Source organism: Heterocephalus glaber, unplaced genomic scaffold (assembly GCF_053883595.1).
Source record: "Heterocephalus glaber isolate CG9 unplaced genomic scaffold, H.glaber_assembly_v1.0 deba00001481, whole genome shotgun sequence".
Taxonomy (NCBI): domain Eukaryota; kingdom Metazoa; phylum Chordata; class Mammalia; order Rodentia; family Bathyergidae; genus Heterocephalus; species Heterocephalus glaber.
Genome location: NW_028258317.1, coordinates 55,472,700 through 55,496,041, shown reverse-complemented (window position 1 = coordinate 55,496,041; position 23,342 = coordinate 55,472,700). Strand labels below are relative to the sequence as shown.

At 36.6% G+C, this 23,342-nt stretch overlaps 1 protein-coding gene and 1 pseudogene across 3 annotated transcripts in view; one reads left to right on the top strand and one right to left on the bottom strand.

Moving 5' to 3' along the window:
- The window catches only part of Tmc1 (transmembrane channel like 1), a 455,769-nt gene that overhangs the window by 180,109 nt on the left and 252,318 nt on the right, over positions 1–23,342 (bottom strand). The gene's annotated exons all lie outside the window — the stretch shown is intronic.
- On the top strand, positions 18,245–18,878 carry LOC147825971 (phosphatidylcholine:ceramide cholinephosphotransferase 1 pseudogene; annotated as a pseudogene).

Genomic DNA, 23,342 nt, shown 5'->3' with positions numbered 1-23,342 from the left:
AACCCCTCCATTAAGAGCTTCTACTTCTAAAGCACACCTTTCCATTGCCTTTACCAATGAAATGGGGGCTTTTCTCATCTTACATATTTGCATCATAACGTATCCCCTTGCAAAACTTATAGATATATTTCCAATTTTTTTGGAATTTAATACTATATAAGAAAAATTAGTGTTTAATTTTGGCTCCTTCATTGGCAAGCTTTTTATGTTGCTTAAGTGCTTATTTTTTAAAAACCTTGTAATTAGTTTTCCCAGAGTTGCAGTGACTGATATCCCACTTTTCTACGTAGGATAATCAGGAAATCATCCCAAGCACTAAGCTGCAATCTCACAACAGCTTAGTCGATATAGGTTATATGATGGGTTTTAGTGGGATGTAACCCTGGACCCATATAACAATGTAGGTGTTAAAATACTGGCAGTAAGCCTTGGTGGGAATTTAATTCACCTCAGGCAATAAACATATTCTGGAGATGCAAAAGGGAAAAAAAAGGTTTACATATACATTACTGATGGGGTTGTGTATATCACAGAAAAAAAATCCTCATTTATTATAATCTTTTCTTATTAAAGCTTGTTGGTTCAATTTCAAATGTTTTCAAGTTTATGCTTGTATGGCCTGGGAAATTATCCTTTGGAACTTAAGGCTTGCATAACCAAAGTCAAATATAATATCACATATTTGCATAGAAATATTTGTTATGGGCTCACAAGTTTGTTGTAAGTAGACAAATTATCAAAACCCCAGATTTATAAATAGTTTGAATTATTTAGAATATCTTCCTTAAGAATCAAAGCAGTTGCTTTTGTGGAACTTCATTTTTCAGAACTGCTCAAAGCACCTCATCTGGATGAGTCTTTAAAAAAAAAAAAAAAATATATATATATATATATATATATAGTCTACAAAGAGACTTCAAACATCACATATTTCCCTTTTTATGGGCTTTTTATCATGTATCCTTTCCTTAAAGTCCTTCAGAATAAAATAAAAATAAACTCTCACTTTCCATTAAAAAAAATGGAAACATTCATGGTCCAAAAATTTTCTAGCCTTCCCCAATCTTGGTGCTATGTGCAATTTCCTCATATACAGGTTTTGAGGAAACCCCTGCCCCTCTATCATGGGACAGTCAGCTAATGGACACGCCATAGAAAGTTTACATATGGTCGCGACACTAATTTTTATGATGCAAATTTAAAAACTGATTTTTGTAAAGGATAAAGTTTTAAAAATGTATTCTACTTATGTTTTGTACCACCATAAATTAAAATAGGTCTTAGAAGTCATTAAAAACAGTTGCCACAGGTAACCTGCATGAAGGAAGATACCTGCATGTGGCTATTAGGTTGGAAGTGTTGTTTTTGATCTGTAAGAGACGTTCAGAATACTCACAATGAAAAATGCCACCTTGAGTGGTATCTAGATTTCAATGGAGAATGATGCTGCCTTTAGGATTAAGTATCTTGGACTGCTTTTAAACAGAGCTTTGCAGCAGATTTGCTGAAGCATCTGTCCAGCTTGGTATCCTGAGAAAGTTTGTTATTTTCTGGGTAGACATTCTTATAGAATACTGTCTTTAAAATCAGATTGTCTCTTCTATATTGAAAGCATTTTTATATTTTCTAATTTAAAAATTAATATTTTCCTATAGATATTGTGCAATAAAGCTGAAGTAGGATGTGTGGTTTTTGAAAATGCTTTAATAGCTGATAAAACTTTACATTTGTAAAATTAACATACTGTACTGCTACAAAACTTTTTAATTGTATTTTTAAAAGCTCCCCCCCCCCAAAAAAATAAACCTTGCAATTAATGTATTTTTAAGAAAGAATCTCACTGCAATGTTTTTGTTCTTAATGCTCTTTACTGGAATTTGTGACCCATTCCAATTTGCATATTCTCACCTTTTCATTGAAGGGTTATTTTATTGCAGTGCATCTTTAATGTTTGTCCTGTTTGTATTATCTTTCTGGTTTCTTAGAACTAAGGTTTGAAATTAGCTCCTAACTCTATTCTCCCCCGCCCCCATATCCATTACTTCCATGGCCAGCTCCTTGTCCTTCACTCTGTGCCCTAGGAAAACACCTTCAGGGTGGGCTCCAACCTCAACACTGCTGAGATCCCTTAACTTCTTCATCACTCTTCACTATCCTTTCTACATCATTTCCACATCACCCTCTTGGCTTTGGCTCTTAGCTTGTCTTCAGTTAGCAGCTCTATGCTCCTGTTTCGGGTACTCTTGCAGACTATCTCATTTTTAAAGGCTTCACTGATGCCCCTTTGTGAATGCTCATCCATGCACGAGACACATGTCTAGATTTGGTAAGTTCAAGTAGACAAAGCATCCGGGTAGCTGATGCAGGGGGTTACCCAACAAAGTTGCTTTTTAGAAGAGATAGTAGCCTTGGGAAAATGACTATAAAGGTGGCCATGTTGGGTGTAAGACCAGCTGCAGGGCTCTGTACCCTGGAAGATACAGTTCACAAGGTAAAATTTCATACTACCTAATCATCCTCGTAGTACTTTGTAGACTGTACTTACTCTGTAGTAATTTGTACATTATTGATCATAAATTATCACGATTTTTATCTTTTTACAAAGTCAAAGGCAGAAGATGATCTCATTTCTCCAAGACAAATCTTGCTAATATTAGGAATTTTTAAGAAGAGTTATTATCCACTTGCTGCCCAACTATAGATTTGAGAATAGGAGTTTACCAGATGTCAGACACACACACACACACACACACACACACACACACACAACATGATAATACATTTTTCTTGTTCATTATAAGAATATTTAGTAACTTTAATTAATTTTCATTTATAAAATTTAAAAAATTTTTTAAGTTACCAAGTTTTATTTGTAAAGCTAGAAATATCACTAAAGAAAATTGGGGAAAGGCGTAAAAGTAGAAATACAAATTATTCATAGTCATACCTTTCAAACAACTACCACCACATTCTGTGGATTTCTTTCCAGTGTCTTTTTTATTATTTATTTATTTATTTATTTTGTACTGGGGATCGAACTCGGGTCCTTGTGCTTGCAAAGCAGGTGGCAGAACCACTGAGCTAAATCCCCGGCCCCTCCAGTGTCTTTTTTAGTATATAGTTTTACTTTATAATTTTAATGTATTGTTTTTAATTTATAATGTTTCAAGAATGGGAATATTTATATATGTTTGTATGTGTATATATATCTCCATATATCCTATTCCAGTATTCTACTTATTTCAGCTAGAATTGTATTATATGCTTCTTTAATGTTATTTATACACATAGATTTTAATGATACATTAAGTTTCATCAAAGTGATATACCATGGCTTTTAGGCTGATTCAAATGATTCACCACTAAAGAAAGCCTACAATAAATATTTATAATAATTTTCTTATTATAGCATTCTAAAACTAGCCCTATTGAAGCAAAGGTCAGAAACATTTAAGTATCTTAATATATTATATATAATTTTATAAAAATGTTGAACCAATTTATAGACGAATCAACAAAACACTAATATACTCATCTCAGCTTGTTCTTACCAATATTCATTATTTTTGTAGTTCTATTTTTTGGTTAGGGTAAAGTTTTTTCTTTACTTTGATTAACAGTAAGACCTATTTCTACTGTGTATTTATGAGCTAATTATATTTCCTGTTCAGAAAAATATTATGAGTACCACATTGTGTCTTTAAAAGACAAATACTCAAAAACACAAGGAAAGTATTTGTCTTATCAAGGAAATTTTGAAAAGTTATGATTATTCCACAAAGTGAAACTCCCTATTTTACCATTCTTAAGTACTTTTTGCCTCATTTTTTATACTCTGCCACGCATAACTACTATTTTCCAGTTAAACCAAACAATTAATGGCTTCTCATATAAATTATATGTTCCCAACTCCTTGATTTTACCTGGAATGTCCTTCACCTGGCCACAAACGCGCGCGCGCGCACACGTGCGCGCGCACACACACACACACACACACAACAAGACCTGTGGCCTTTCTCAGGGTTTAGTAGTATACATTATGTATTGCAAACATATAATAAAAAATTTTAAAGAATTTGGCACAAAATAGTAGTTCAAGAAGTAATAGACATTTTTTAATCACTGATAATATATTATTTCCATTATAATAAATATTAACAAATTCAGACAATCTGATTTTTATACATTTTTCTTTGCATTATCAAGCCCAACAGACAAAGGCCAACTGTACTGCACACGTGCACGTGTTTTTCCTGTCAGAGCTAAAAATATTTCTTTTAAGCAAATCTGAGAAAAATAATTAGATTTAGTCATAATTTAGAAAAAGAGCTTTATATTTTCCAAAGGCAAAGAAAATAAAGTTTTCTGTAAAATAACATGTGATCTAATCTACTTAATTTTGTTTGTTTGTCCCATTAATATTGCTGATGGTATTTGGGGGCCTGAAATTACTATAAATAAAAATATCATTGTCCCTGATGGCAGAAGAAAGGAACTTTTGGAACATGCTCTACTTTCCATTTCTGAAAATAGATTCACTCAGGGCACACTAAAGAAGCCTGTGATATTTGCCCAGTGGAAATCAGATTCAAATTGGTGGTACTGTTCAGTACCCTGGCATGTTCATGCATTGCATTCACACAAGCACACATATTTGCACAAGTGCACATACACACACACTAGAAACCCTCTGAAACTCAGCTGCTTCTATTTTTCACAACACCATGATTCATAAAAACCTGTGTAAAACTCTTCCATGAGGATAAAGGGCATTTTGCATCCATCTGCCAACCAGATGAGCCTGGGAAAAGAGAGTCTACATGAAGGAGAATGACACAAGTATTTGTGCAGAATATATTTGCCAAGATCCTTTTCCCTCTCTCCCTACCCCATGCTCCATCATGAACTGTAAGTCCCACGTGAGCAATTTTCCCTTCAGATGACAGCTCAGATGATCTCCCTGGGATTCCTTGGTCCCAGGCTCATTCCACACAGGCCTATGTGATTCAGTGTAGCATAGGAAAGTCGCTGGCAGAATGCTAGGTACTGAAATGTACTCAGTAAGTAATTGCTTCATTACAACCTTTGGAAACACCTCTGATCTTTCACAACCACAGTTCCTTCCCCAGAGAGAGTCAGAGTTGTTGCCCCAAGCAGGCTTTCTAGGATATGGAGAAGCATTGAAGATTTTTCAACTTTAGAGGATGCCGGCACCCTAAAACATGAAAAATGCCATAACAGATTTTCAAAAGTAATAGTACTTTAGTGACTGTCCCAGACCCAAAAAGGAATGCTCTGTGATGATATTTAAAAGGTAACTGTAGGATTTGAACAAAAAGATGCCCAAGAATGCCACAGGAGCTTAAAATGCATGCTGTGTGTCTCCTTCCAAATCTATTAAATATGTTTTTGTCTGTGTGTTCATCATCTAAAAGTGACATTTAAAATATAAATTTCAAATCTTTTAAAATGTAAACACTTCATGTAAAGGCCTGACTCCCGTCTTTGCCATAATGGTTGCCTCTATGTATCTGTGCCAGTAAAACCAAGAGAAAGTAATAAAGGAAGTGGAATAAGACTTTCTCTAAAAAGAAATGGAAAAGAGAGGTTTAAAGTAACCTTTATGAGATGAACAAGAGAGAAATTTCTCTCCATAACTCCCTGGAAACTCATTCATTATTCCCAATATTTGTTGGCTATAAAGAAGGACAAATTTGAGATATTTGTTGGAAAATGCATGCACCTGGAAAATATAATGTTGAATGAAATAAGCCAGGCACACAACCTTAAATACCCTCATTTGAGTAAGGCCTACTACAAACAAATAGACTAATAAAAGATGAATAAAAGGAGACAAGGGTATGGGTCTCTTGCAAATGGGAAGAGGGTCCAAGAGACCAAGGGTGAGTGGTAAGGGGGAGAAATGAGTGGAATAATGATATGCCACATACAGGAACCTAATAACCTCAATGAATGTAAACATTATATGCCATAAACATGCTACGATTAATAATATCAACAAGAATAAAAATGAGAGAAAGGGGAATTAGAGGAGGAAGGAAAGGGAAGAGAATTTTTAGAAGAAACAAGTTACATTATGTACATGTACCCTCTCTCCAAGATGACTATACTATTTGTAGTACTGCAAACATGTACTAATAAATTTTTTTTAAAAGAAGCTATTCCTCCTGCACAGAGTCATCAAGAGTTTAAAACTTTTAACTGAGACTCTTTCCCTGAAACAAGTACAAGGCATGACTGAACACTGAACACAGGTACTATTTTAAGTGCTGAAATATTTTACTTGCAAGAGAAATAAATAGTAAGAGACAGGCTGGAAATAAAAAGCCCATCAACTCAGTAATAAATTTATAACTGGAAGCTTTAGGTTGAAGTACAACATTAGATATACACTAGGAGATGATCTGTTGAAACAATCACATTCTGTCACAAACCCTACAATTTCCATTTTTGCCAACAATGAAAATGTATTGTTGCTAAATCCAAAGGTCACTTTTCAATCTTTTCTTACTTAATCCCCCTCCATAGCACTTAACTCTGGACAGCACTCTCCTTTCTGAGATGCTCTCATTCCTGGCTTCTTGGACATCATCTCCTGAATGTCATCAGATCATCTGATTCATTCCTTCTTAGTATTCTTGCAAATGACTCTTTCTTCATGGTCATTTCAGGGTTCTTATTAAAGGAGCTATTATAATCCTTTTGTTTTTCTCTCTATATATACATTTCCCCGTGATTTTATCTACCTAATGACTTCAAATGCTTTGTTAAAGAATTTCCTAACCTATAATTCCAGGCCAGATCTCTCTCCTGAATGCCAGACTGCTGGCCAGACATCAGTATCACTTATCTATTACACTATAGCAAAGCACCCCCAGAACCGTAACTAGAAGCAATGATAATTTATTTTATTTATGACTCTGGAAGCCAAGACCCTTAGCTAGGCCATTCTCACTCAAGGTCTTTCATACAATTGTGGTCAGATAGTGTCTATCTGATACCTGAGTTTATCTCAAGTCTTCTTCAATTAAATGGCTGTCCCCTAGTCTGAGAAAACATGAATAGCTGGGGACATGAAATATGCAGTATTTCTCTATACAGTATATGTGTATGTGGCCACTCCATATGATGGTCCAGAATGGTCAGACCTCTCACATAACAGCTTAACCCTGAAAAGGAAAAATGTAGACACATCCAGAACTGAATAGACATTCAAAGCTATGCCATGTTATTCTCACACCTCAAACCTCAAAATATCAACCTTAAACGAGACCACTCTGATATCATGAAGAAATGAAACAAAGTAAACCTACTTCATAATTTTGTGCAAGCACAAACCAAAACAAGGTTGGGGTGCATGGCAGCCCTATCCTGACACAGGCAAGCCGGCCTGTGCCAGACACACACTCCCCCCACAATGCAAGGCACAATCATCCACCAACTCCAAGCTGGCTGTACATTTTGCTTCCCCTTAGCATGGGGAAACAGAAGTGCAGACTAACCAACCAGCCTGATTCTGTATAAGTGCAACATCTGGGGAGAGAAGGTAAACCCAGAAAGCCAGCAGACCCAGGGAGAAAGTACAGATCAGGCCAGCCACTTCAGGGGCCCTAGTGTAACCATCTCAAAGTGATTGGGTGAGAGACAACCATAGGAGACCACTGTAGAGAGGGAGTGGCCAGACACAGGCCACCTTGAGAAGTGTAACCTAAGGCTGGGAAGGAAATGGACCTTGCCCTCTATATGGAACAACCAAACACCATGTCAACATTCAGTCCAACAGTCCACTTGAACCCTGCCCCCTGGCCTGTAGCCAGCAAAGAATGAGAGTAGATTTCCTATCTATCAAAGGGAGCAAGGACAAGCCTTGGCCAGAATGGTAACCGTAGTCTGGGGTGAAAGGACAGAGGACTGTCTGGTACAAGGAGGGCACCTCAGAAACCTATTGGCTCTAAAGCTAGCCAGAGGAAATCATGACTGGTTGGAACGCAAGACTGCAGATCTTGGAAAGAAATCACTCATTCAAAAGCACAAAAGAATTATTTTCTTAGGTTCAATCTTTTTTTTTTTCTATAAATTTTCTCTTTCCTTTATCAGGTTTTTGGGAAATCTGAGGGGTTTTTTCATTCCTTTTGTTTTTTTACTTTTTTTTCTCCTTTAGTTTCTTTTCTCTCTTTTTCTCTTTTCTTCTATCAAATTTTATTCTCTTCCTTCATCTCTCTCTCTCTCTCTTATTTTGTATTTTGCATTTTTCTTTGTTTTTCTTTTTTTCTTCTATTTCTTGTTTGTTCTTTCCTGTGATTGATTGCTAACATTAATAATTTTGTTTACTCCTCAGTAGGACCCACATCACAGTTTGCTATCCTTTTCATATCCCATTGATTAATTTTTTTTGTATACCTTTTATTGGTAGATTTTAGGTATACAATATAATGACATTCATCATTGGAGATATGCAACTTTACATAATCTCTCTTGATTCTTATTTTTTCCGGCTTTCCTTCCCCTCCCTTCAACCCCTCCATCCCTCCCTATTTACAAAGACTTTGTTTCCATTTTTTCATTTTCTCATATTAATTCCATTCCCTTCTTTCCTTCCTCCTACCCCTCCCAATTCCCCTTCCCCTTTGCCCCTTTTCTTCCTATTTCACAGTATCTATTATATGTTTTAGTCCTTATTTACACTTTCAGTTTCTCACACTAGAGACACTATTTGGTATTTACACGTGTGTCCTATTTATTTCATTTAAGACTATCACCTCAATGTACATCCATTTAGCTATAAATGTCTCTAATTTCTCATTTTTTATGGCGGAGTAGTACTCTGTTTTAAAAAAAGAACCACATTTTCTTGATCCAGTCTCCAGTTGATGGGCACTTGGGCTCTTTCCAAGTTTTAGCTATTACAAACTGTGCTGCTATGAACATGGGTGCACATACATCACTGAGGTATGATTCTTTTAATTCTTTGGGGAAGATTCCCAGCAGGGGAATAGCCGGGTCAAATGGGACTTCCAGTCCTAGTTCTTTGAGGTATCTCCATACTGATTTCCACAGTGCTTGCACCAGTCTACACTCCCACCAGCAGTGGAGCAGGGTTCCTCTTTCCCCACAGCCCTGCCATCATTTGTTATTGGTTGGTTTCATGATAGCAGCCATTCTTTTTGGAGTGAGGTGGAATCTCAGCGTTGTTTTCATTTGCATCTCCCGAATGACCAATGATGTTGAACATTTTTCATCTGTTTATTTGCCATGTCTACTTCTTTGTCTGAGAAATGTCTGTTCATTTCAGATGCCCATTTTTGGATTGGGTCTTTAAATTTGGAAGGTCTGATTTTTTTAAGTTCTTTATAGATTTGAGATAGTTGACCTTGGTCTGAGAGACTGCTGGTGAAAATTTTTTCCCACATTGTGGGTTTTCTCTTCACATTGCTGGTGGTTTCCCTTGCTGTGCAGAAGCTTTTTAGTAAGAAGAGATCCCCCTTGTTGATTGTTTATGCTAGTTCACGGGCAACTGAGGTTTTGTTCATAAAATCTTTTCCTACACCGATGTCTTCAAGAGTTCTACCTAATGTCTGTTCCAGCCAGTTCAGTGTTTCTGTTTTAATATTTAGATCTTTAATCCATTTCAATTTTAGTTTAGTGAATGGTGAGAGATATAGGTCTAGTTTTAATCTTTGGCAAGTTGAAACCCAATTTCTCCAGCACCATTTATTAAAGAGACTATCTTTCCTCCAGTAAGGGTGTTTGGCTCCATTGTCAAAGATGAGGTAGCTGAGTGTGTCTGGAGTTGTTTCTGCATCTTCTAATCTGTTCCACTGGTCCTCAGGTCTGTTTCTTTGCCAGTACCATGCTGATTTTATCACAGTAGCTTTGTAGTATAGTTTCAAATTGGGGGTTGTAATACCCCCAGCCATGTCTCTGTTACTTAGAATTGCTTTTGCCATTCTGGGTCTCTTCTTATTCCAAATGAATTTTTGGATTGTTTTCTCAAGGTCTATGAAGTATGCTGCTGGGATTTCAATTGGTATTGCATTGAATCTATATAGTATTTTTGGAAGTATGGCCATTTTCACTATGTTGATCCTTCCTAGGCAGGAGCAGAGGATGTCTTTCCATTTTCTGATATCCTATTCAACAACTTTTTTCAAAGTGCTATAGTTTTCAGAGAAGAGGTCTTTGATTTCTTTTGTTAGGTTCATTTCTAGGTATTTCAGTTTTTTGGATGCTATTACAAAAGGAATTGTTTGCCCTATTTCTCTCTCAATGAGTCTGTCATTCGTGTAGAGGAAAGCTATTGATTTTTGTGTGTTGACCTTGTATCCAGCTACTTTATTGAATTTTGATATTAAGTCTAGAAGACTTTTGATGGAATTCTTGGGGTCTTCTATATAGAGTATCATGTCATCTGCAAATAATGACAATTTGACTTCATTTCCTATCTTTATTCCTTTTATTTCTTTCTCTTGTCTAATTGCCATGGCTAATGTTTCCAAAACTATATTGAATAGGAGTGGTGATAGTGGACATCCTTGTCTTGTTCCTGATTTTAGTGTGAAGGATTTCAGTTTTTGACCATTTAGAATGATATTGGCTGTTGGTTTTTCATAGATGGCTTTTATCAGTTTGAGATAGAGACCATCTATTCCAATATTTTGTAGGGTTTTTTCATAAATGCATTTTTTTCATGAATGCAAATTCATAAAAGCATTTTGTCAAATGCTTCTTCTGCATCTATTGAAATGATAATATGGTTTTTCTCCTTGGCTGTATTGATATAGTGTATTACATTGATTGATTTGCATATGTTGAACCATCCCTGCATCCCTGGGATGAATCCCACTTGGTCGGAGTATATGATCTTCTTGATTATCTTCTACATTCTGTTTGCCAGTATCTTAGTAAGGATATTTGGATCTGTGTTCATTAGTGAGACTGGCCTATAGTTCTCTTTTTCTGTTGAGTCTTTCTCTGCTTTGGGGATCTAGGTGATGCTTGCTTCCAGGAATGAATTTGGGAGTATTGCTTCCCTTTCAATTTTGTTGAAGAGTTTAAACAGTAGTAGCAATAGCTCCTCTCTAAATGTCTTTTAGAATTCAGCAGTGCAGCCATCAAGACCCGGGCTTTTCTTGGTTGGTAAGTTTTTAATTACATTTTCAATTTCATTGATTGATACTGGGTTGTTTAGACTTTTTAGGTCTTCTTCATTCAACTTGGGTAATTCATACGTGCCTAAGAATCTGTCCATTCCTTCTGTGTTTTCCATCTTATTGGCGTATAGGATCTCAAAGTAGGTATTGATAATCCTCTGGATTTCTGCTGGATCTGTTGTAATTTCACTCTTTTCATTCCTAATTGCATGGATTTGGGCCTTTTCTTTCCTTTTTCTGATAAGGTTGGCTAAGGGTTTGTCAATTTTGTTGATTCTTTCGAAGAAACAACTCTTGGTTTCATTGATGTTTTGTATTGTTTTCTTAGTCTCCATTGGATTGATTTCTGCCCTGATCTTTATAATTTCCTCCTTTCTACGTGCTTTGTTTTGGTCCTGCTCTTCTTTTTCTAGAAGCTTGAGTTTCAGCATCAAGTTGTCTAATTGGACTCGCTCTGTTTTCCTAATATGAATATTCACTGCTATGAATTTTCCTCTTAAGATTGCTTTCATTGTGTCCCATAGATTCCGATAGGTTGTATTGTCACTGTCATTTAATTGAAGGAAATGTCCGATTTCTTCTTTAATTTCCTCTGTGACCCACTGGTTATTCAGAAACATGTTGTTCAATTTGCATGTGTTTATGAAGCTTTTGTGGTTTCTTTTGCTATTGATCTTCAATTTCATCACACTATGGTCTGATAATATACAGGGGATAACTTCAATTCCTTTGCACTTACCTAAATATGTTCTATGAGTGAGTATGTGGTCTATTTTGGAGAACAACACATGTGCAGCTGAAAAGAATATGTATTCTGATTTTGTGGGCTGTAACACTCTGCAAACATCTGTTAAGTTCATTTGTTCAAGAGTTTGATTGAGTTCTAGTATTTCATTGCTTGTTTTTTGTCTGGTTGATCTATCTATTTTTGACAGTGGGGTATTGAGGTCCCCCACTACTATTGTATTCACACAATAGTGATTATATGGTTTTTCATGTTCATTAGTATTTGTTTTGTGTAGTTGGGTGCACTAGTGTTTGGTGCATAGATATTTATGATTGTCATCTTTTCCTCTTGGATTGTTCCCTTTACAAGGATACAGTGTCCTTCTTTGTCTCTCTTAATCAGTGTGGGTTTGAAATCCACTTGGTCTGCAAAGAGGATAGCTACTCCTGGGTTTTTTTGGGTTCCCGTCTCATGGAGTATTGTTTTCCACCCTTTAATTTTCAGTCTATGAGTTTCTTTTTGAATTAAGTGTGTTTCTTGTATGTAGCATATTGTTGGATCTTGCTTCTTGCCCTATTCTGCCAGTCTATTTCTTTTGATTGGTGAGTTGAGACCAGTAGCATTGATGGTTATAACGGATACATACTGAGTTATCATTGTCATGACTTTTTATTTTTGTTTGATTCTCCCCCTTTGCTTTTAATTTCTTGTCATGCTCAGTGGATTCATTCTGCTGGGCTTCCTGGGGTTGTGATCCTTGTTGTCTTTTTCTAGGATTTTTGTCTAAAATTTCTTCGAGTGCTGGTTTGGTATTCATGAAGTTCCTAAGGTGCTGTTTGTCATGAAAGTATCTTATTTCACCATCAATTTTCAAAGATAGTTTTGCAGGGTACATCATTCTGGGTTGGGGGCTGTTTTCCTTTAGGACTTGAAATACATCACTCCAAGCTCTTCTTTCCTTGAGCGTTTGCTTTGAGAACTCTGCTGTGATTGTGATGAGCTTTTCTTTGTATATGATTTGTTTCTTTTGTCTAACTGCTTGTAGAATTTTGTTCTTCTCTTGGGTTTCTGGAATCTTAACAATTACATGCCTATGTGTAGATTTTTTTTTGATCAAGGCTAGTTGGAGTCCTATATGCCTCAACTTATCTGTATTTCAAGTTCTTTTCCCCTGCTTGGGAAGTTTTCTGCCATCACTTCTGTGAACAGTGTTTTTTTATGTCATCTGCACTCTCTCCTGTTTCTTCATTGACTCCAATCTGTCTTACGTTACTCTTTGCATCATCTAACAGTTGCTGAATTGATTTCTCATAGTCCCTTACAATTTTAAAGAAATTTTTCTATTCCTTGTCACTAATTGCAATCTTATCTTCTGTATCTGAAATTCTGTCTTCGCATTGGCTCATTCTGCTGCATAGACTTTCAATGGAGTTTTTAATCTCCTGGAAATCTGTTTGCATCTGTTTTATGGATTCAATTTGTTTCCTAAGTTGGGATTCCATTATGTTCCTCAGCTCCTTTATTTTTTTAATCTGTGTCCTCTCTAGATTTATTAATTATGTCTTGCACTATGGGCACAATTTCTGCTGTTATGTGAGAAATTATTTCTGATTTCATTTTTCCAGATCCTCTACGAGTTGCCAGTTCAGGGAGTCCAGGTGGTTGAGTGTCAGATTGTTCCATCTCATTTCCCTTTGGGGTTGGATTAAGGGATCTGGAAGTCTGGTTCTGAGGCTTGTTTATGTGTCTTCTCATTTCAATGGAGGTGGGGGGATGCTGCTGGCGCTGGCGTGGCTAACCTCCTCTGGCTGGGAGCTGTGGCACGCCTACCCAGAAGCCTCCTCCAGTCTGGGAGCTGTGGCATGCCTACCTGGAAACTTCCTCTGGGCTGGGAGCTGTGGCACACTGACCTGGAAGCCTCCTCTGGGCTGGAAGTTGTGGCATTGATTAATTTTTAATTTTTTTTAATTCTCCAGTTCTCCACTCCCTCTACCTTTACTAGTATAACTACCAACCTTTATGAATCTTTACACAGCTAGCTAGTTTATGCTATTGTGGCTGCATATTGTTCTATTGTTAGTAGTGGTAAAGTTGTTCCATTTAGTAGATATTTAATGCTGGTCAACAGTAGGTCAATATTTGGTTTATGTCAGTTTTCTTAGTATAATCATAGATCTCTTTTCTATGGTTAAGGGTGGTACATTATTGCTCCTTAGAATTTGTCAAAATTCAGTTTGTCTTTGACTACAGTAGACACTGACTTTATTATTAGAGTCATGGGGATATAGCTGTTGTTACTAATTGGATTTCTAGAGATGCCAATATCTTGATTGCCTTAGGTTATTAACAGTACTGCAGCTCATTCCTGGAGAACTGGGTACTGGGCCAAATATGCTGCTACCTCCCATCCCAAGTAACTAGAGGTGTTTGGATCCTGGGACAGAGGCAAAGGCCAATAGTTAGCCACTACCAGAAGACACCACTGAAAAGTAAACATTAAATAAGGAGGATTTTATACTAGAAACAGAGCTTCTTATTATAATCAACCCACAAGCTCACACACATACACATACACACATAAATTTTTTCTAAAAACTCAGAAACTTAAACACTGAAGACAAGCCAACAAAATGCCTTCAAAATTTTCCAACTCCCCCAAAGATAAACCATGGGGGAATTAAAGGGGAGGAAATCAAAAGCCACACAGCTGAATTATTCAAAATGATAACAGGGGAGATGACACAATAGATCAATAAAGCATTTGGCAAGCTCACAGAAGATGTAAGTAAACAGATAATGGGTCAAATACAATGATCAGTGAGTCTACAGAAAACACTAATAAAAAGCTAGCAGAGCCAAACAAAACAATGCAAAACATGAAAGGCCAGCATAGAAAAAATTAGGGTCCATAAAAAGGGACCAAATAAAAATTCAGGAGATTTAAAATATGATCAAGAGCACAGCAACAGATGTGATCAATGTGAGGACAGAGTGTTAGAAGCAGAAAACATGGCTGTTGTTAGTGGCCAGTTAATGATGCCTTAAAAACAAAAAGAGAACATGAAAAACTGATCCAACATCTGCTAGATGATGCAAAACAGACTAATTTAAGATTGACTGTCATCACTGTAAAATCAGAAGATAGCATAAATGGCATAAAAACCTATTTAAAGAAATAATAGCAGAAAACTGAAATATAGGGAAAGAATTTAACATACAGATAATCAAGGCATAAAAAGCCCTCCCATAGCAGCAATAAGAAAATTACCTCCCCACAACATATCATAGTCAAAATCCCAGAAGTCCAACACAAGAACAGAATCATAAAAGCAGTTAGAGAAAAGTAACAAATGCATTTATAAAGGTAAACCATTAGAATTACAGCAGACTTCTCAACACAAATCTTAAAGGCTTGGAGTGAAGTGTTTCAAGTCCTAAAAGAAAACAATTTCCAACTCAAGCTGATATATCTTGCAAAACTATCTTTCAGAATTCATGGAGAAATAAGGTACTTTCACGATAAAGCATAGATACATGGTAAGGTACTTTCATGATAAAGTAGAAAGGAAAGAATCAACAACAGAAAAATAAGGCAATGACAGGACTAAGTCAGTACCTATTAGTAATAACTATCAATGTGAATGGTGTCAATTCCTCAATCAGAAAACATAGATTGGCAGAATGGATCAAGAAACAAAACTTAACAGTATAGTTCATACAAGAACCATATTTAGTCCAAAGAAAAAACACATACCCTAAAAATTAAAGGATGAAAAACAATATTTCATGCAACAGGAGCCCAAAGAAAAGCAGGGGTAGCTATTCTATATTCAGACAAAGTGGAATCCAAGCCAAAACTGATCAAAAGAGGCAAATAAGGTCACTACATATTGGTTAAGGCAAAAATCCATCAGGAGGGGAGGATAATTATTGACATTTATACACTATGGCATATCCAACTCATAAAATAAGTATTATGTAGTACTGGACATAAAATATTGGATAAACATAAACGCAATTATAGTGGGGTACACATCAATACCCATTATCACAAATAGACAGATAAACAAGACAAAAAAAGTCAACAAAGAAATATCAGAGTTGAACAAAACCTTTGAACAAATAGACCTAATAGATATCTACAGTGTTTCATCAAATAAAAGACTTCATGTTCTTTTCAGCAGCAAATGGGACTTTCTCTAAAATAGACTACGTACTAGCCAGTAAAGCAAGCTTATGTAATTGTAAAAGAAATTATACCATGAATATTATCAGGTCATAGTGCAATGAAACTAGAAATCAACAACAAAAAAACCACAGAAATTATGCAAATGCATGGAAACTAAACAACACAGTTAAATAAACAATAGATTATAGAATAAATCAAGGAAGAAAAAAGTTTCTAGAGCTAAATGATAATAGAAGTACAAAATCCCAGAAATTATGGGACACAATGAAAACAGTCCTAAGAGAGAAATGTATAGCTGTGAACACCCACAGAACAAAAATAGAGCAAGCCCAAATAAATAATTTAATGGTACACCTCAAGCTCATATAAAAACATAAAACAATCCAAATCCAAAGCAAGTACAAGGAAGAAAATTACAAAGATCAGAGAAGAAATCAATGAAATGGAGACCAGAAATCAATATAAAAAAAATCAATGAATCAAAGAGTTGGTTCTTCAAAAGAATAGACAAAATAGACAAATCCTTATCAATATAACCAAAAAAGAGAAATGAAAAGATCCAAATTAATGCAATTAGAAATGAAAAAGGTGAAATCAGAATGGACACTGCCAAAATCAAAAAGATTATTAACAAGTATTTTGCAAACCTATATGTCAATAAAATGGAGAATTTAGAAGAAATGGATAGATTCCTAGAAACATATGAATTATTAAACATTAACCAAGAATGTTTAAAAATTCTGAACAATCCAATAACAGGCAATGAAATTGAAGCATTAATAGAAAATTCTACCAACTAAGAAAAGTCCAGAGATTCAGCCCTATCCCCACACCAGGGTGGCAGTGTGACAGTTGGTATCTGCAGGCTACGTCACAGCCAGCCAGGCTGGTTTCAGAGATCCACCACCACGGACCCTGGATGGCCCTGACTACGGAGCACCGTGAAGGCAGCACGAGTGATCCCTGAATATGCTCTTGTGCATACTTAGCAGTTCATTTTTTTGATTAGGAGAAAGAAGACAGACATTCACTTGAAAACAAAGCTTCAGTGCATGGGGGAATTGTGGACTTGCTGAATTTCAAGAACAGTGAAGTTGGAGTATAGTAGAAAGTGTATAAAAGACTACACTGCATCTAGGAAGCAGATGGTCAGCAGCTCTGGCTTGGGGTACTAATGGGAGAAGTCAGCATGGGGATTCTAGACCCATGTGCTTGGCTTTAGCTCCATCAACAGCATGATACAGTGGTTGGCTCAGATCTTCAGGGTTTTGTCCCTTGTGCTTTGGAAGCTTGACATCACCAGTGCCTTGTTCCTTCCATTCTGGGTTATCATTCTCTGAGGAAAATTGGAACGACTTTGCTCACATTTTAAGAAGTTCCTCAAGCATTTTAATTTCTTTCTCAGGAAGAGAAACTATTGGTTCAAACTGGGGGTCATGGTTGGACTGGTCTGCCTTCTCAGAGGAGGTATCATGTCCTCACAAGTGCCCTCACCGTGGCCATAGCAGCAGTGACTGGGTGCTCCTCACTGACTCTGAGGCTTCTAAGCAGCTCCTCACAGCTCCTTCCCTCAGCACCAGTAGCCTCCCACCCAGCTGCCAGCTCCCCTGAGACCCAAACTCCCACTCCTGACCCCCAGCAGTGGTGGCAGGACACCTGCTACTTTAAAAATTGGAAGGAAGACTGATGAAGAAAAACAACATGATGCAGAAACACCATTGAGTCCTTGGGAATGTACAAAAGTGTCTGATTGAAAAACATATGAAATACAAGAGCCTACATCAGGAAGTGTGCAAGGGAATCACTGTTAAGGAATCTGTCCATAGATGTGAACAGTAGCTGCCAGAGGTGATGGGAATGTACTGGAACAATGGGAGAAGCTGGTAGGTTAGAGAAAGCCAAGATGACAAGGTTTTTTTGGGTTTTTTTTGCATAATCTAAGGAAGAATCCGGTTTAAAAATGAGGTGAATTAATGCTTGGGCACTCAGAACCGTGGACAACTACATGAAGTTTTAAAAAACTGCCCTGAACATCTTGCCTAAAGAGTCCCCACTCATGAGGCCCAACAAGATAAACCAGCTAAGGAGGGGCAGTGTTCTCCCCTGTAGGAACAGTGACTGCTGACCTCCCAGAGCAAGCTGGTGACTGCATTGTTGTCTGCTAATACAATGAAGGAAGTGGTTTATTGGTCACCCAAGAAGGTGGAGGACTGGCTCCTGGAGAATGCTATGCCAGAATACTGTGAAGCTCTGGAACATTTCACAGGCCAAGACTTGATCAACCTAACCAAGAGGATTTCTCAAAACCCTCCTTGTATGGAGTCTCCTCAGACAATGGGCAGTGGCTTTTGGACATGATAGAGACCCTGAAAATGGAGCACCACATGGAAGCACACAAGAATGGTCATACCAATGGGCACCTCAACATTGACCTAGACATTTCCACCCCTGATGGCAGCTTCAACATCAAGACAGAATCCAATGGAATACCAAATGAGTATAGGAAAGACATGATACAGATTCCAATGCCAAAATTGGAACACTCCCAGTACCCCATGGAGTGGGGTGAGACTTTTCTGGTGCTTCTTTATGCACTTTAATGTTTTGTCCTCACCACAGGGATGACCTTGGTCATTCATGAATGAGTACTTCCTAAGTGCAGCCTCCACTACTAGACACATTTTTTGACCATTTTAACCGGGTTCAGTGGGCCTTTTCTATTTGTGAAATTAATGGCATGATCCTTGTAGAACTTTGGTTAATTCAGTAGCTGCTCTTAAAATACAAGTAAGTAAAGTAAAAGCTTTTAAGATTTAAAAAAAAAGAAAAGTCCAGGACCGGAGAGATCCATGGCTGAATTCTATAAAAACTCCAGGGAAGATTTACCACCAATACTCCTCAAGCTCTTTAATGAAATTTAAAGAGAAAGAATACCCCCAAAATCATTCCTGGAAGCTAGCATTATCCTGATTCCAAAACCAGACAAAGATCCAAACAAAAAAGAGAATTATAGACCAATTTCTTTAAGAAATATAAATGCAAAAATCCTCAACAAGATACTAGCAAATAAAATGCAGTGAATCATCAAAAAGATCCTACAGCATGACCAAATAGGCTTCATCCCAGGGAATGCAAGGATGGTTCAATATATGCAGATCAATAAATGTAATTTATCACATAAACAGAAGCAAAGACAAAAATCACATGATCATATCAATAGATAAAGGAAAAGCCTTTGCCAAAATACAACATCCATTCATGATTTTTAAAAAACTGAAGAAAAATGGTATAGAAGGACCTTATCTTGATCTGATAAATGCCATTTATGATCAACTTACTGCTAATACCATATTAAATGGGGAAAAACTGAAAGCTTTCCATCTGAAATTAGGAAAAAGTCAAGGATATCCACTGTTTCCACTCCTGTTCAACATAGTACTCAAAACATTAGTAAGAGAGGTTAGGCAAGAAAAATAAATTAAAAGGAAACATATAGAAAAGAAAGAAGTCAAATTATCAGTATTTGAAGATGACATGATTCTCTACATAAAAGACCTAAAAAAAAAAGTCCACTAAAAGACTCCTAGAATTAACAGCCACATTCAGCAATGTGACGGGATACAAAATCAACACACAAAAATCAATAGTGTCCCTGTACACAAATAATGAACCCACTGAGAAAGAAATTAGTGGAAAAACTTCTTTACAATAGCACCAAAAAAATTAAACACTTAGGAGTTAACCTAATTAAGGAAGTAAAAGAACTCTATAATGGAAACTACAGTATTCTGAAAAAGAAAATTGAAAAGGACATGAGAAAATGGAAAGATATCTCCTGTTCCTGGATAGGCAAAACCAAGAGTCAAAATACCCATACTTCCAAAAGTGACTGATTTAATGCAATCAAAATATTAACAGCACTCTTCATAGAACTGGAGAAAATGGTCCTAAAATTCATATGGAAGCAGAAGAGACCATGAGTAGCAAAAGCAATCCTGAGTAACGAGATCAAACCAGGAGGCATCACAATCCCAGACCTGAAGTGATACTACAAAGCCACAGTGATAAAAACAGCATGGTATGGCACAAAAACAAATATGAGGATCAATGGAACAGACTACAGGATGCAGAAACAACCCCAAGCACATTCAACTATTTGTTGCTTGACAAGAGGCCAAAAACATACAGTAGAGGAAGGATAGCCTCTTTAATAAATGGTGTTGGGAAAACTGGCTATCCACATGAAGAAGATTGAGTCTAGACCCATATCTCTCATCATTCACTAAACTAAAAATCAAAATCTAAAATCTAAATGTTAAAACAGAAACATTTACCTGCTGGAAGATAAAATAGGTAAAAGTATTGATGCCATAGGTTTAGGAAGGGACTTTCAGAACAGAACCTGGGTTGCACAGGAAATAGTACTGAGAAGCAACAAATGATATCATATCAAAAAGTATCGGTACAGCAAAAGAAACAACAAACAAAGTGAAAAGACTATATAAACAGCTGAAATTATAAGACTATTTATATAGGACTATATAAATAGCTGAAATTTCTTCCAGCTATTCCTCAGAGGACTAATATCTAGAATATATAAAGAACTCAAAACAATTAGATCCCCCCTAAAATAAAAGACCCGCTAAAATAAAATGACCAAGTGAAATGAATAGATACATAATAACAGAAGCCCAAATGGCCAATAAATACATGAAGAAAACTTCAACTTTGCTGGCCATTAGAAAAAATGCAAATTAAAACAACACTGAGATTCCACCTTAACCCAGAAAAAATGACCATCATCAAATCAAATAATAGCAAATGCTGGCAAGGCCATGAGGAAAAAAGAACCCTTCTACATTTTTGGTAGGAATGTAAACAAATACAACCAGTATGAAAATTAGTATGGAGATTCATCAAAGAGCTGAAACTAGAAATACCATTTGACCCAGCTATTCACCATCTAGGTTTCTGTCCATGAATGATCAGGTGTTCTTGGATTAAAGGTCTAATTTTTTGAAGGAAAGGTGACATTTCTACCAAAGAACACATTAACACCCCCTAACCTGCAAAGTGAAGTTACCAACTAATTATTTTGGGGTCCTTCAAGCCAGTGAATCAGCAAATAAAAGATTTACTCTTTTGGTAGAGGTGATAGGCCATAATTTTCTTAGTGAATTTGTGTTACTCCACAAAAGGACCAAGGAAGAACATGTCTGAAATCCAGATAACCGGCACCTCTTGAAATTTCTGGGTCCAAAGATGCTAAAAATAAGCAACTACTACTACAAGAACTATGAATCAAAAAAAAAAAAAAAGAAAGGAGAAGGCAAATAAAACTCAAGAGTCTGTGTCACCTCATCAAACAAGCAATCGACCATATTATGGCAATATATGGATGCACCCTCATTTAATTAATACCTGTATCATTCAAGGTTCAAGTGGGAGAAAAAAACTATTTGAACATAAGAAAATTAGTACTAAATAAAATGTTAACTACTAAAAGAAATAAAATAGGACTTAAGAGGGCTCAGGTGTCACAATCTAAAAGAACAGCTACTACTTCTGGGCTGAATAAGAGGGACAAATAGGGCATAGGAGAAGCCTTCCTGCCCTGGATAAAATTAAAACTTCTTCAAAGAAATAGTAGCTAATCCAAGCAGCCAGCAGGGGCAAAAACCGTAACAGAGTACATGCTGACGCTGATGTATGAGAACAGCTCGGCATGGTGGGTGGGCATGGGTGGTAGGAACTGGCTTGAAGGAGTGACCTTCCCTTGTTGGGTGGGCTTAGGTGGCTGGGCCGGGCTGGTTGCAGAAGTGGCTCAACATTGCTGGAGGGTGTGGACAGGTGGAAGCAGCTACTGCTCAGGACAGATAGCCGAAGGTGCAGTCGGAGCAAGGTCACTCCAGTGCCCTCTGTTGATAAAGCTGAATATCCACCCAGCTGGTAAAGAAAAATATTTATAGAATTCAGCTCCAGTGATACCAAGTGGGGACAAGAAGGGTGGATTTGGAGCTCAGAGACAAATAAACTGTTAACTGCCACCTTGTAGAATTTTATTGTTATAACTAAAATTATGAACATTCACATAATTCTCTGTGACTATCATATGATTATTTTCTGTAGGAAATTATCAAGCCAAAAGTTTCAAATACTTTTAAAAATTCAGATTTATAGTAAAATTTGTTCCCCATAAACACTGTGCCAATTTATGCTTACCCTAGCACCATATGAAGCATACACACAAGCTGGCCAGTTGTAAGGGGTTGATGTGTCAGGAAAAAGTCCTTAGACATGAGAGATTTGAGCTGACCACCCAGCTCTGCCAACTCTCATACTCTACTCACTTCCTGTGTAGTCTTCCTGTAAAGTGATTTTAGTGAGTTTGTTTATTAAATAGCTATGAAAGCCAAGACAAAACTGAAGTTCTAATAGTAGGAAGTTTTCATAAATGTGGCATAAGAATATCCACAAGCAACATCAATTCTTAACAGAAATACAATTCAGTCAGCCAACTGTCACATCCACATATTTTAGACTGAAGACTTGGGAAACGTTTAAGACGATCCTTCACAAATATCAAGATTCTCCCCTTATGGACTAATTTGCAGGGGGTTGTGAGGATCAGTAATAACATATGTAAAACCTACAGAAGGGTCAATAAATAGTATTATACTTTATTTCCTGAGAGTATTGCCATTAAATTGTAAGAATCCAGGAGCATATGTTTTTAATTTTGCCAAAGTTGTTTTCATTATGGATGTAAATATACTCCTCATGCCCAAGCTAAAACTGCACTACAATAAAGTGGTATGCCATGATCACTATTAGTTACAGATTTGATGGTATTTCTTCCTAGCTTTTTAATAAACAGTGTTCGTCTTCTTTAACTACTTTCACTGCAGTAGAATCTCAATGCAATCAGCAGAGGTGGAAAAGAATCAGATATTATGTGATCTTTGTAAATTATCATTTAAGTGTCTATCCTGCCTGGATTACAACAAACAATTTACATTGCATGAGAGTCCATGATGCAAGATCTCATTCGGAGTCAACTCTGTTCAGCACTGTTCTTTGCATGTAGAAGTTCCTTAGAAATCAGGGAACTTCTATGATAAAAGCACTTTCATGGGCTAGATAAGTATCAGAAATTAATGAAGCAGGAATAATAATAAAATAATAGGGATCCAGAGGGATACACAAAATTGGAGAGAGTACAACCCATCCAAAGACAAAGTAAGAAAATAAACTG